This window comes from Oreochromis aureus, linkage group 6, assembly GCF_013358895.1.
Source record: "Oreochromis aureus strain Israel breed Guangdong linkage group 6, ZZ_aureus, whole genome shotgun sequence".
Lineage (NCBI taxonomy): Eukaryota > Metazoa > Chordata > Actinopteri > Cichliformes > Cichlidae > Oreochromis > Oreochromis aureus.
The window spans coordinates 32,329,831-32,344,932 of record NC_052947.1 but is presented as its reverse complement, the minus strand read 5'-3'; positions in this window follow the sequence as shown (position 1 = coordinate 32,344,932).

The following is a 15,102-nucleotide window of genomic DNA, read 5'->3' as shown; positions in this document are numbered from 1 at the left end:
CATGTTCTTTCTGACACACACGGTGGATAGCTGCCCTCGGTTGTAGCTCCGCGTCAGCGACTCACCAAACAACTCAGTTATTTTTTCCACATCGACCAGCATCTGGACAATCCACCACCTTTCACTGTTTGTACCGTTACTAAAAAAAAACCCTCATCGGCTCATAAAAACGAAAAACAAGTCCAGCTATGACCCTGAGTCAAAAGACAGCCAGCTCGGGTTAGCTAGCTACCTGTCTAGCTCTTTGCAGGCACCGAAAACATCAGAGCTAATATGGGATGTCTTGGTAACACGAGCAGATATTTGAAGTTTACATCTGGCCAATCCACCACCTTTCACTGTTTATACCGTTACTAAAATGAATAAATAAATAAATCATCGGTCTATATAAACGAAAAATAAGTCCAGCTAAAACACATACTGTCGGGCGACGACCGGGTGCTGACACGAGTTTCACCCGCCTCAATATAAGCCAAGCCTGGGTGCTTTTTCACGAAGGGTCGCTAGCGGTGCTAGCTAACTATGCTAGCGGCGCTAGCTAGCTAACTCGACTATCAGCAACACATAAGAGAACTGTTGCTAAATAAACTACACCTAAACTCGGTTTATATCTGACCCAAATAGAGTGCAGGTCATAACTTCTTACCTGAAATTCAGTTCACCTCACGCCCTGCCTTCGCTTTCCCTGATCCACGATTGACCTCCGCGTTAGCAAACACCGGTCGATCGGGCGGTCGCGGCATGTCCTTTCTGTCATACACCGTGGATAGCTGCCCACTGTTGTAGCTCCGCGTTATAGCACCACCAAACAACTCAGTTATTTTTTCCACATCCAGCTGTAACTCCGATTCTGTGCGAGCATTTGCGAGACCGGGAGGTGAAACGACAGAGAGTCCCTCGCTATCCATTTGCAGCCAAGTGAGGCAGCTAGCTAGGTAGCCGGCTAGCTGTCAGGCAGGACCAACGTCGTCAGAGCACTGTCGCTAAATATGGGATGTCTTGATAAAACAAGCAGATATTTGAAGTTTACACACCTACATTCTCGCCTGAAAATATCTTAAAAGTTTATTTTGTGACCTAGAAACACGAATAAAAGACATATAAAACGAAGTGGTGGCACGCCATTGTTCACTCTGTAGAGGCGTGCTATGAATTGTGGGATATGGAGTTTTCAACACAAGGATAAATCTTTTCGGCTGTACTACTCCCGGTATACCACTAGAGAGAGCCAAGACACCACAAATGAAGTCTGTTTATTTGGCGCCAAAAGATGAATTGGCCTAAATTTGTACTAAAATATTAATATTTAAAAACTATAAAAGTCATAAACACCAAAAGTCACAACATAATAGTCCAGCTCCAGCCGCACAAAATGATCTAACATATGTAATCCTAATGTCAAAACTGTTTGGCAGAGGAGCGCGGAAAATTTTCACTAAAATATTAATATTTCAAAAACTATAAAATTCATAAACACCAAAAGTCATAGCACACCATTCCAGATCCGGCCGCACAAAATGAGGTAACATATATGAAGCTTGTCTCAAAACTGCGGGGCGTGATACGTGCCGAAATTTAGGCGGAAGATGGAGAATAATAATAACTAGAAAAATTTGCATTTCCTGCGAAAATGCAGTGTGGATGCTATAATGCTGAAGCTGTCTGCTGAAACTAGCAGAAAAAGCTGAAAAGTTGCAGAAATTGTAAAAACTTTGCAGAAGCAAAGGAACTTTGCTAAAATGTAGTAACTTAGCAGAACTGCAATATCTTAGGGGAAACATAATACTTGGCAGAAATACAATAGCATAGCAGAACTTAGCAGAAATATTGTAACTTACCAGAAACACGATAACTTCTCAAAAATACAAGAATTTAGGAGAAATTGTATACGATAACAGAAAGAATATATTTAGCCAAACATTCTTAAACATTACAGAAATACTATGATTTAGAAAAACAGTACAACATAGCAGAAATGCTGCGATTTACCAGAGACACTGTAATTTACTATTAATATTGAATTTTTTTTTAAAAATACTATGTTTTAGCACAAATACTGTAATTTGACAGAAATACTATCATTCGGCAGAAATACTATGTTTCAGCAGAAATACTCTGGTTTAGCACAAATATTATAACATAGCAGTAATAAAATTATATAGCAGAAATGCTATATTTAGAAAGAAAAATATAATATAGTAGAAATACTATGATTTAGCAGAAATACTGTAATCAGCACATATACTGTAACATGATAGAAATTCCTCCACTTAGTAGTAATACTATAACATAAAACAAATGTTATGATTTGGCAAAAAAAAACGTAATTTGGCAAAATACTATGATTTAGCAGAAATAGTATGATTGAGTAGAAGTACTAAGATGTAGTAAAAGTACTTTGATTAAACAGAAATACAATTATGGAGGAGTAATACTTTAAAATGGGAGAAATATTGATACACACACACATACACAGAGCCTAAAGGGAAGAGTATTTGTGCCATGGAGTGTTAAGAAGAATCTGAGGTCCATATTAGAAAAGCTGCTAAAATCATAAAAGTTTTCAGAATTGTAATAAATGATGAATATGAATTAGTGGTCTGTGATAGTGTATTAATTTGTAGGGGAAAAAAACATGTTGCCCAAGGTGTAATTGAACCCACGACCTTTGGGTTGCAGACCTGTTTCATTACCAACTGCGCCACTGGGAAAGAGAGCGGCGCCTGGAAAACAGGGTGATGAGCAGTCAGAATTAGATTGCGGTGAGAGGCTTAAAACGCTGTTTTTGAGTTACAAAACGTCGTGTAACTCAAAAACTAGGTGGACTAGAAGCATAATTCTTGTACTGGGTGAATCAGCGTACTGTCGTGTACTTTGACTGTGATTTGCATTGCTCTTTGTACATCTGTCGCTGAGATATGACGAGAGAAGAAAGGGCAGACCTCAGATATGATTGGCTGGCTGGGAAGCCGTGCAGGCCCTGATATGTAAATTTTATATGTATGAGTCCTCACAGAGGATTAGCTGCCTGGGGACCTGGCAGAAATATATACAAATAGTATGATTAAGCATAAATACTACATTTAGTAGAAATACTATGTTTTAGCACAAATACTATAAAATGGCAGAAATACTATAATTAAGCAGAAATACTATATTTGGCAGAAACACTATATTTAGTACAAATCTTATGAAATAGCAGAAATAGTATGATTTAGCAGAAATGCTGTATTTGGCACAAATCTCATAAAATAGCAGAAATAGTATGATTTAGCAGAAATGCTGTATTTGGCACAAATCTCATAAAATAGCAGAAATAGTATGATTTAGCAGAAATGCTGTATTTAGCACAAATACTGAAAAGCAGCAGAAATGCTATGACTTAGCACAACAGTAATAACTTATAGAAAAATTGGAAAAGCAAAATGGACAGCTGGAAAAATCCTGAACATGCTAAGGGTGTCTCAAATCTAATTGTTAATTGAAAAAAAAAAAATCAGCAAAAAAAAAAAGTATAACAGTCACACAATCACAAATATGGGCACATATGGAAACACACATGCACAGAGAGACACACACAGGACCAAATTCAGTCAACCAGTTTAAATATATTGAATTTAAGTGATATAATAAGATGCTCCCATCAAAGGCTCTCTCTCTCTCTCTCTCTCTCACACACACACACACACACACACACACACACACACACACACACACACACACACACACACACACACACACACACACACAGAGAGGAGTAAGTTTCTAGCTCAGTCAAGCAGCCTGGAGCTGCTGAATTTGAATCCACCAATCAGAGAGCCTGTGCACTTTTTCCCGCCAAAACAGGTGCAGCCGCTTTTACACACACAGAGCACAGAGACAGGATTTCTGCAGTGAATTTCTCATAGTGAGGATTCCTCTCAAACAAATGGCCATAATTTCCTAACCGTAGGGGCTAGAACGGTCATTCTTACACCGCTTTGTTCAGAAGAGATGGGGAATCTTAAAGTGTTGACACTTTATCATTAAAATATGAATTATTGAAGATATTTGACTTCTAATGCACCATAACTGAGTAGAGGCAAGCGAAAACTGCCTTGGCTTGCCCTCAAACAACGCTTTCTAACTCTAAATCTATTTGGAGTATTGATATCATTCTTTCACCGTAAGAGACAGCAGGCTTTGGTGAACAATCATGGAAATTTTCAGGTCTCTGTGGAAATCCATTAAAAGATATGACGAGAGAAAAAGTGGTTCATTTCCAGAGTTTGAAATCTGAAGAAATCTGAGCGAGGGACGAATTTCCTACCCTCAAACAAGTCTAACTCATTTCAGAACGGTAATAGGTGAGAAAAGAAATTCTTGAATTGTGAGCGTCAGGAGTGTCTGAAGATATGCGGGGACAAGCCTCATGTCTTAATGTCGCTTCGTTAAGGAGATATGACGATTCGAATATGCCTCTCATTACAGAAATCAAGCGGTGATTTTGAACAAACTCTCCATTGACTTTCTATGGAGAGTTTTCAGAGTTTGTGTTGGTCTGAGGAGATTTGCCAAAATTCTATAAATCTCACAACCATGATAGTGACATTTTCTGAAAGCCAGCAAAAATACCTACGTTTTGATGTATAATTTGTGGAAGTTGAGTGAAAATTGAGCAAGTAGCAAGAAGTTGTTCGGACATGAAGAGAAGACTGCGAAACCTACAGTGGCACACTGGAAGCCAAGTGCATAGCAACCATAACAACACATGTATTTTCTGAAAAATCACAATTTTGCAACTGAAAACTTTAAGAGGGATAAAAGTAAAACTGTAACAGATATGAAAAAGCTGAATCATTCATGAATAGCCCAATAATTTGTGAACATTTTAAAGTTTGAATGGTTGTTCTAGGTGAAAGTAGGACAAAGTAGTTAAGTTTCAAAAACAAGCAAGTTTTAGCAGAATTTTGGAAGTTTTCCATTCATTTCAATGGGACAAAAAAAAGCATAAAAAGCATAATATTTTAAAAAGTATAATAGTTAAAAATACCAAAAGTCATAGCGATCATTAGCAGAAATAGCAGAATAGTTTAAAATTTGAACGGTGAAAATCGGCTGAAAATTGTGGAAGTAGAAAAGTGCCAAAAAAAGTACAAAAAAGTGGCAACTAGAATAATAATAATAACTAGAAAAATTTGCATTTCCTGCGAAAATGCAGTGTGGATGCTTAAAGCTGAAGCTATCTGCTGAAAATAGCTGAAAAAGCTGAAAAGTTGCAGAAATTGTAAAAACTTTGCAGAAGCAAAGGAACTTTGCTAAAATGTATTAACTTAGCAGAACTGTAATATCTTAGAGGAAACATAATACTTGGCAGAAATACAATAGCATAGCAGAACTTAGCAGAAATATTGTAACTTACCAGAAACATGATAACTTCTCAAAAATACAAGAATTTAGGAGAAATAGTATAAGATAACAGAAAGAATATATTTAGCTAAACATTCTTAAACATTACAGAAATACTATGATTTAGAAAAACAGTACAACATAGCAGAAATGCTGTGATTTACCAGAGACACTGTAATATACTATGAATATTGTAATTTTATATAAATACTATGTTTTAGCAAAAATACTCCATTTTAGCACAAATATTATAATATAGCAGAAACACTATTCTATAGCAGAAATGCTATATTTAGAAAGAAAAATATAATATAGTAGAAATACTATGATTTAGCTGAAATCCTACAATATAGCTTAATAACGATGATTTAGAACAGATACTATGATTGAGCAGAATAGTAATAACTTAAGTGAAAATACTGGAAAGGTAAAATGATAAGCTGAATAAAAGGAACATGGTTAAGTTCGCTCAAAACTAATTTTGTTCACCTGTGAAAAATAAAATAAAAATACATTTAGAAAAAAAAAAAAGAACAGCCAACAGATACACAAAATCAAATATGGATACACAAATCACCAAATACACAAAAAATCAAATATGGATACACAAATGTACAGTGAGAGACACACACAAACAGGGTTTATGCCAGTCAACCAGTCTGAATATATTATATTTTTATCCACCAATGAGATGCTGCCCTAAAAAAGGTCTTTGTGTGTGTCTTTCTTTCTCTCTCTCTCTCTCTCTCTGTCCCTCTCTCTCTCTCACACACACACACACACACACACACACACACACACACACACACACACACACACACACACACACACACACACACACACACACACACACAGCAGCAGCAGCAGCAGCAGCAAGTGAACAGGGGCTGTTAACAGCATGTTTCTAGGTCAGTCAAACAGCTGTGAGCTTCTCAATTTGAATCCACCAATCAGAGAGGTTGTGTGCTTTTTCCCGCCAAAACTGGTGCACCAAGTGCAGGCTTTTACACATGCAGCACAGAGAGAGACAGGATTTTTGCAGTCTATTTCTCATAGTGAGGACTCCCCTCAAACAAACAGCCATAAATTCCTAACCGTAGGGGCTAAAACAGTCATTCTTAGACCATTTAATTCAGAAGACATAGGGGAATCTTGAAATGCTGACCGTTTAAAATAAAAATATGAAATATTAGAGATATATGACATAGATGATTGGTGGGCTTAGAAGCCACGAAGGTCCCAATATGCAAATTTAAATGTGCCAGGACTCAGATATGATTGGCTGGCTGGGAAGCCATGAAGGCAACAATATGCAAATTTGAATGTGCCAGGACTCAGATATGATTGGCTGGCTGGGAAGCCATGAAGGTAACAATATGCAAATTTGAATGTGCCAGGACTCAGATATGATTGGCTGGCTGGGAAGCCATGAATGCCCCAATATGCAAATTTGAATGTGCCAGGACTCAGATATGATTGGCTGGCTGGGAAGCCGTGCATGACTTGATATGTCAATTTGAAAATTACAGTCCTTACAGAGGACTGACTCCCTGGGGACCTGGCAGAAATATATAGAAATACAATGATTACCCAGAAATACTGCATTTAGTAGAAATACTATGTTTTAGCACAAATACTATAAAATGGCAGAAATACTATAATTAAGCATAAATATTATATTAAGTACAAATCCTATAAAATAGCAGAAATAGTATGATTTAGCAGAAATGCTGTATTTAGCACAAATACTGAAAAGCAGCACACATGCTATGACTTAGCACAATAGTAATAACTTAAATAGAAAAATTGGAAAAGCAAAATGGACAGCTGCAAAAGTCCCACAAGCACAGAGAGACACACACAGGATCAAATTCAGTCAACCAGTCTAAATATATTGAATTTAAATCATACAATAAGATGCTCCCATAAAACTCTCTCTCGCCTCTCTCTCTCTCTCTCTCTGTTTCACACACACACACACACACACACACACACACACACACACACACACACACACACAGAGAAAATCAAGTTTCTAGGTCAGTCAAGCAGCCTGGGAGCTGCTAAATTTGAATCCACCAATCAGAGAGGCTGTGTACTTTTTCCCGCCAAAACTGGTGCACTAAGTGCAGGCTTTTACACACGCAGCACAGAGAGAGACAGGATTTTTGCAGTCTATTTCTCATAGTGAGAATTCCCCTCAAACAAACAGCCATAAATTTCTAACCGTAGGGGCTAAAACAGTCATTCTTAGACCATTTTATTCAGAAGACATGGGGAATCTTGAAATGCTGACCATTTAAAATAAAAATATGAAATATTAGAGATATATGACATAGATGATTGGTGGGCTTAGAAGCCATGAAGGTCCCAATATGCAAATTTAAATGTGCCAGGACTCAGATATGATTGGCTGGCTGGGAAGCCATGAAGGTCCCAATATGCAAATTTGAATGTGCCAGGACTCAGATATGATTGGCTGGCTGGGAAGCCGTGCATGACTTGATATGTCAATTTGAAAATTACAGTCCTCACAGAGGATTGGCTTCCTGAGGAGCTGGCAGGAATACATAGAAATACTATGATTACCCAGAAATACTGCGCTTAGTAGAAATACTATGTTTTAGCACAAATACTATAAAATGGCAGAAATACTATAATTAAGCATAAATATTATATTAAGTACAAATCCTATAAAATAGCAGAAATAGTATGATTTAGCACAAATGCTGTATTTAGCACAAATCTTATAAAATAGCAGAAATAGTATGATTTAGCAGAAATGCTGTATTTAGCACAAATACTGAAAAGCAGCACAAATGCTATGACTTAGCACAATAGTAATAACTTAAATAGAAAAATTGGAAAAGCAAAATGGACAGCTGCAAAAAGTCCCACAAGCACAGAGAGATACACACAGGATCAAATTCAGTCAACCAGTCTAAATATATTGAATTTAAATCATATAATAAGATGCTCCCATAAAACTCTCTCTCGCCCTCTCTCTCTCTCTCTCTCTCTGTCACACACACACACACACACACACACACACACACACACACACACACAGGAGAGAAAATCAAGTTTCTAGGTCAGTCAAGCAGCCTGGGAGCTGCTAAATTTGAATCCACCAATCAGAGAGGCTGTGTACTTTTTTCCCGCCAAAACAGGTGCAGCCGTTTTACACACACAGAGCACAGAGACAGGATTTCTGCAGTGAATTTCTCATAGTGAGGATTCCCCTCAAACAAATGGCCATAATTTCCTAACCGTAGGGGCTAGAACAGTCATTCTTACACCGTTTTGTTCAGAAGAGATGGGGAATCTTAAAGTGTTGACAATTTATCATTAAAATATGAATTATTGAAGATATTTGACTTCTAATGCACCATAACTGAGTAGAGGCAAGCGAAATCTGCCTTGACTTGCCCTCAAACAACGCTTTCTAACTCTAAATCTATTTGGAGTATCGATATCATTCTTTCACCGTAAGAGACAGCAGGCTTTGGTGAACAGTCATGGAAATTTTCAGGTCTCTGTGGAAATCTATCAAAAAGATATGACGAGAGAAAAAGTGGATCATTTCCAGAGTTTGAAATCTGAAGAAATCTGAGCGAAGGGACCAATTTCCTACCCTCAAACAAGTCTAACTCATTTCAGAACGGTAATAGGTGAGAAAGAAATTCTTGAATTGTGAGCGTCAGGAGTGTCTGAAGATATACTGGGACAAGCCTCATGTTTTAACTTCGCTTCGTGAAGGAGATATGACGATTCGAATATGCCTCTCATTACAGAAATCAAGCTGTGATTTTGAACAAGCTCTCCATTGACTTTCTATGGAGAGTTTTGAGACTTTGTGTTGGTCTGAGGAGATTTGCCAAAATTCTATAAGTCTCACAACAATGATGGTGACATTTTCGGAAAGCCAGCAAAAATACCTACGTTTTGATGTATAATTTGTGGAAGTTGAGTGAAAATTGAGCAAGTAGCAAGAAGTTGTTCGGACATGAAGAGAAGACTGCGAAACCTACAGTGGCACACTGGAAGCCAAGTGCATAGCAACCATAACAACGCATGTATTTTCTGAAAAATCACAATTTTGCAACTCAAAACTTTAAGAGGCATAAAAATAAAACGGTAAAAGATTTGAAAAATCTGATTTATTCCTGAATAGCCCAATAATTTGAGAACATTTTAAAGTTTGAATGGTTGTTCTACGTGAAAGTAGGAAAAAGTAGTTAAGTTTCAAAAACAAGCAAAATTTAGCAGAATTGCAGAAGTTTCCCATTCATTTCAATGGGACAAATTAAAGGAAAAAAGTGGAATATTTTAAAAAGTATAACAGTAATAAACACCAAAAGATATAGCGATCATTAGCAGAAATAGCAGAATAGTTTAAAATTTGAACGGTGAAAATCGGCTGAAAATTGTGGAAGTAGTTAAGTGCCAAAAAAAAAAGTGAAAAAGTGGCAACTAGAATAATAATAATAAAGTATAAAGAATAAAGAGAAACAGGAACTCAATAGTGTGGATGCTTAAAGCATCCACACAACTAGAAAAATTTGCATTTCCTGCGAAAATGCAGTGTGGATGCTTAAAGCTGAAGCTATCTGCTGAAAATAGCTGAAAAAGCTGAAAAGTTGCAGAAATTGTAAAAACTTTGCAGAAGCAAAGGAACTTTGCTAAAATGTAGTAACTTAGCAGAACTGTAATATCTTAGAGGAAACATAATACTTGGCAGAAATACAATAGCATAGCAGAACTTAGCAGAAATATTGTAACTTACCAGAAACATGATAACTTCTCAAAAATACAAGAATTTAGGAGAAATAGTATAAGATAACAGAAAGAATATATTTAGCCAAACATTCTTAAACATTACAGAAATACTATGATTTAGAAAAACAGTACAACATAGCAGAAATGCTGCGATTTACCAGAGACACTGTAATTTACTATTAATATTGAAATTTAAAAAAAAATACTATGTTTTAGCACAAATACTGTAATTTGACAGAAATACTATCATTCGGCAGAAATACTATGTTTCAGCAGAAATACTCTGGTTTAGCACAAATATTATAACATAGCAGTAATACAATTATATAGCAGAAATGCTATATTTAGAAAGAAAAATATAATATAGTAGAAATACTATGATTTAGCAGAAATACTGTAATCAGCACATATACTGTAACATGACAGAAATTCCTCCACTTAGTAGTAATACTATAACATAAAACAAATGTTATGATTTGGCACAAAAACCATAATTTGGCAAAATACTATGATTTAGCAGAAATACTATGATTGAGCAGAAGTACTAAGATGTAGTAAAAGTACTCTGATTTAACAGAAATACAATTATGGAGGAGTAATACTTTAAAATGGGAGAAATATTGATACACACACACACACACAGAGCCTAAAGGGAACAGTATTTGTGCCATGGAGTGTTAAGAAGAATCTGAGGTCCATATTAGAAAAGCTGCTAAAATCATAAAAGTTTGCAGAATTGTAATAAATGATGAATATGAATTAGTGGTCTGTGATAGTGTATTAATTTGTAGGGAAAAAACACATGTTGCCCAAGGTGTAATTGAACCCACGACCTTTGGGTTGCAGACCTGTGTCATTACCAACTGCGCCACCTGGAAAGAGAGCGGCGCCCTGGAAAACAGGGTGATGAGCAGTCAGAATTAGATTGCGGTGAGAGGCGGCAAACGCTGTTTTTTGGAGTTACAAAACGTCGTGTAACTCAAAAACTAGGTGGACTAGAAGCATAATACTTGTACTGGGTGAATCAGCGTACTTTTCGTGTACTTTGGCTGTGATTTGCATTGCTCTTTGTACATCTGTCGCTGAGATATGACGAGAGAAGAAAGGGCAGACCTCAGATATGATTGGCTGGCTGGGAAGCCGTGCAGGCCCTGATATGTAAATTTTATATGTATCAGTCCTCACAGAGGATTAGCTGCCTGGGGACCTGGCAGAAATATATACAAATAGTATGATTAAGCATAAATACTACATTTAGTAGAAATACTATGTTTTAGCACAAATACTATAAAATGGCAGAAATACTATAATTAAGCAGAAATACTATATTTGGCAGAAACACTATATTTAGTACAAATCTTATGAAATAGCAGAAATAGTATGATTTAGCAGAAATGCTGTATTTGGCACAAATCTCATAAAATAGCAGAAATAGTATGATTTAGCAGAAATGCTGTATTTAGCACAACTACTGAAAAGCAGCAGAAATGCTATGACTTAGCACAACAGTAATAACTTATAGAAAAATTGGAAAAGCAAAATGGACAGCTGGAAAAATCCTGAACATGCTAAGGGTCCCTCAAATCTAATTGTTAATTGAAAAAAAAAAAAAAATCAGCAAAAAAAAAAGTATAACAGTCACACAATCACAAATATGGGCACATATGGAAACACACATGCACAGAGAGACACACACAGGATCAAATTCAGTCAACCAGTCTAAATATATTGAATTTAAGTGATATAATAAGATGCTCCCATCAAAAGGCTCTCTCTCTCTCTCTCTCTCTCTCACACACACACACACACACACACACACACACACACACACACACACAGAGCCCTAAAGGGAACAGTATTTGTGCCATGGAGTGTTAACAAGAATCTGAGGTCCATATTACAAAAGCTGCTAAAATCATAAAAGGTTGCAGAATTGTAATAAATAATGAATATGAATTAGTGGTGTGTGATAGTGTATTAATTTGTAGGAAAAAACACATGTTGCCCAAGGTGTAATTGAACCCACGACCTTTGGGTTGCAGACCTGTGTCATTACCAGCTGCGCCACTGGGAAAGAGAGCGGCGCCTGGAAAACAGGGTGATGAGCAGTCAGAATCAGATTGCGGTGAGAGGCAAAAACGCGTTTTTGCAGTTACAAAACGTCGTGTAACTCAAAAACTAGGTGGACTAGAAGCATAATTCTTGTACTGGGTGAATCAGCGGACTTTGGTGTACTTTGACTGTGATTTGCATTGCTCTTTGTACATCTGTCGCTGAGATATGACGAGAGAAGAAAGGGCAGACCCCAGATATGATTGGCTGGCTGGGAAGCCGTGCAGGCCCTGATATGTATTTGTATGTATCAGTCCTCACAGAGGATTAGCTGCCTGGGGACCTGGCAGAAATATATAGAAATAGTATGATTAAGCATAAATACTACATTTTTTAGAAAAACTATATTAAGCACAAATCCTATAAAAAGCAGAAATACTATATTAAGCAATATAAATATCCTCTAAAATCCTATAAAAAGCAGTAAAACTGTACTATGATTTGGTAGAAAAACCCTAATTAATCAAAAATACTAAATTTGGCAGAAATAGCAGAAACACTATATTTAGCACAAATCTTATGAAATAGCAGAAAGAGTATGATTTAGCAGAAATGCTGTATTTAGCACAAATCTGATAAAATAGCAGACATAGTATGATTTAGCAGAAATGCTGTATTTAGCACAAATACTGAAAAGCAGCAGAAATGCTATGACTCAACACAATAGTAATAACTTAAATAGAAAAATTGGAAAAGCAAAATGGACAGCTGAAAGAATCCTGAACATGCTAAGGGTCCCTCAAATGTAATTGTTAAATGAAAAAATCAGCAAAAAAAGTATAACAGTGACACAATCACAAATATGGACACATATGGAAACACACATGCACAGAGAGAGACACACAGGATCAAATTCAGTCAACCAGTCTAAATATATTGAATTTAAATCATATAATAAGATGCTCCCATAAAACTCTCTCTCTCCCTCCTTTCTCTCTCTCTCACACACACACACACACACACACACACACACACACACACACACAGACAGAAAGTTTTTAGGTCAGTCAAGCAGCCTGGGAGCTGCTAAATTTGAATCCACCAATCAGAGAGGCTGTGTACTTTTTCCCGCCAAAACAGGTGCAGCCGTTTTTACACACTCAGCACAGAGAGAGACAGGATTTCTGCAGTGTATTTCTCATAGTGAGGATTCCTCTCAAACAAATGGCCATAATTTCCTAACCGTAGGGGCCAGAACAGTCATTCTTACACCGTTTTGTTCAGAAGAGATGGGGAATCTTCAAGTGTTTACAATTTATCATTAAAATATGAATTATTAAAGATATTTGACTTGTAATGCACCATAACTGAGTAGAGGCAAAGCGAAAACTGCCTTGACTTGCCCTCAAACAACGCTTTCTAACTCTAAATCTATTTGGAGTATCGATATCATTCTTTCACCGTAAGAGACAGCAGGCTTTGGTGAACAGTCATGGAAATTTTCAGGTCTCTGTGGAAATCCATCAAAAGATATGACGAGAGAAAAAAGTGCCTCATTTCCAGAGTTTGAAATCTGAAGAAATCTGAGCGAAGGACAAATTTCCTACCCTCAAACAAGTGTAACTCATCTCAGAACGGTAATAGGTGAGAAAAAAATTCTTGAATTGTGAGCGTCAGGAGTGTCTGAAGATATACTGGGACAAGCCTCATGTTTTAACTTCGCTTCGTTAAGGAGATATGACGATTCGAATATGCCTCTCATTACAGAAATCAAGCGGTGATTTTGAACAAACTCTCCATTGACTTTCTATTGAGAGTTTTCAGACTTTAATGTTGGTCTGAGGAGATTTGCCAAAATTCTATAAATCTCACAACAATGATGGTGACATTTTCGGAAAGCCAGCAAAAATGCCTACGTTTTGATGTATAATTTGTGGAAGTTGAGTGAAAATTGAGCAAGTAGCAAGAAGTTGTTCGGACATGAAGAGAAGACTGCGAAACCTACAGTGGCACACTGGAAGCCAAGTGCATAGCAACCATAACAACGCATGTATTTTCTGAAAAATCACAATTTTGCAACTCAAAACTTTAAGAGGATAAAATAAAACTGTAACAGATATGAAAAAGCTGAATCATTCATGAATAGCCCAATAATTTGTGAACATTTTAAAGTTTGAATGGTTGTTCTACGTGAAAGTAGGAAAAAGTAGTTAAGTTTCAAAAACAAGCAAGTTTTAGCAGAATTGCGGAAGTTTCCCATTCATTTCAATGGGACAAATTAAAGGAAAAAAGCTTAATATTTTAAAAAGTATAACAGTTAAAAATACCAAAAGTCATAGCCATCATTAGCAGAAATAGCAGAATAGTTTAAAATTTGAACGGTGAAAATCGGCTGAAAATTGTGGAAGTAGAAAAGTGCCAAAAAAAGTGCAAAAAGTGGCAACTAGAACTAGAAAAATTTGCATTTCCTGCGAAAATGCTGTGTGGATGCCTTAACGCTGAAGCTGTCTGCTGAAAAGCTGAAAAAGATGAAAAGTTGCAAAAAGTTGTATGGTGGTGAAGAAACTGAAAATTCCGCTGAAAACAAGTGAAGAAGGAGAGATTTTTGCTTAAAAGTGGTGAAAAGCAAAAATTCTACTGCAAAGGGGTAAAGACGGCGAAATTTTGCTAAAAAGTGGTGAAAGAAACCCCCTATGTTGCCATGAGCAGGATTCAACCCAGCCCTCCTGGTCTCAAGGCAGCTACTCATCTCACTGAGCCAAAGTCATTCTCCCAATGAGGAGGTGGAGAGACTGACACTTTTGCTGAAATGAGCAGAAGCTGCTGAGAATTGTGCTGATAAGAGGAGAAAAGGCTGAAAATTTTGCAGAAAAGAGGTGAATC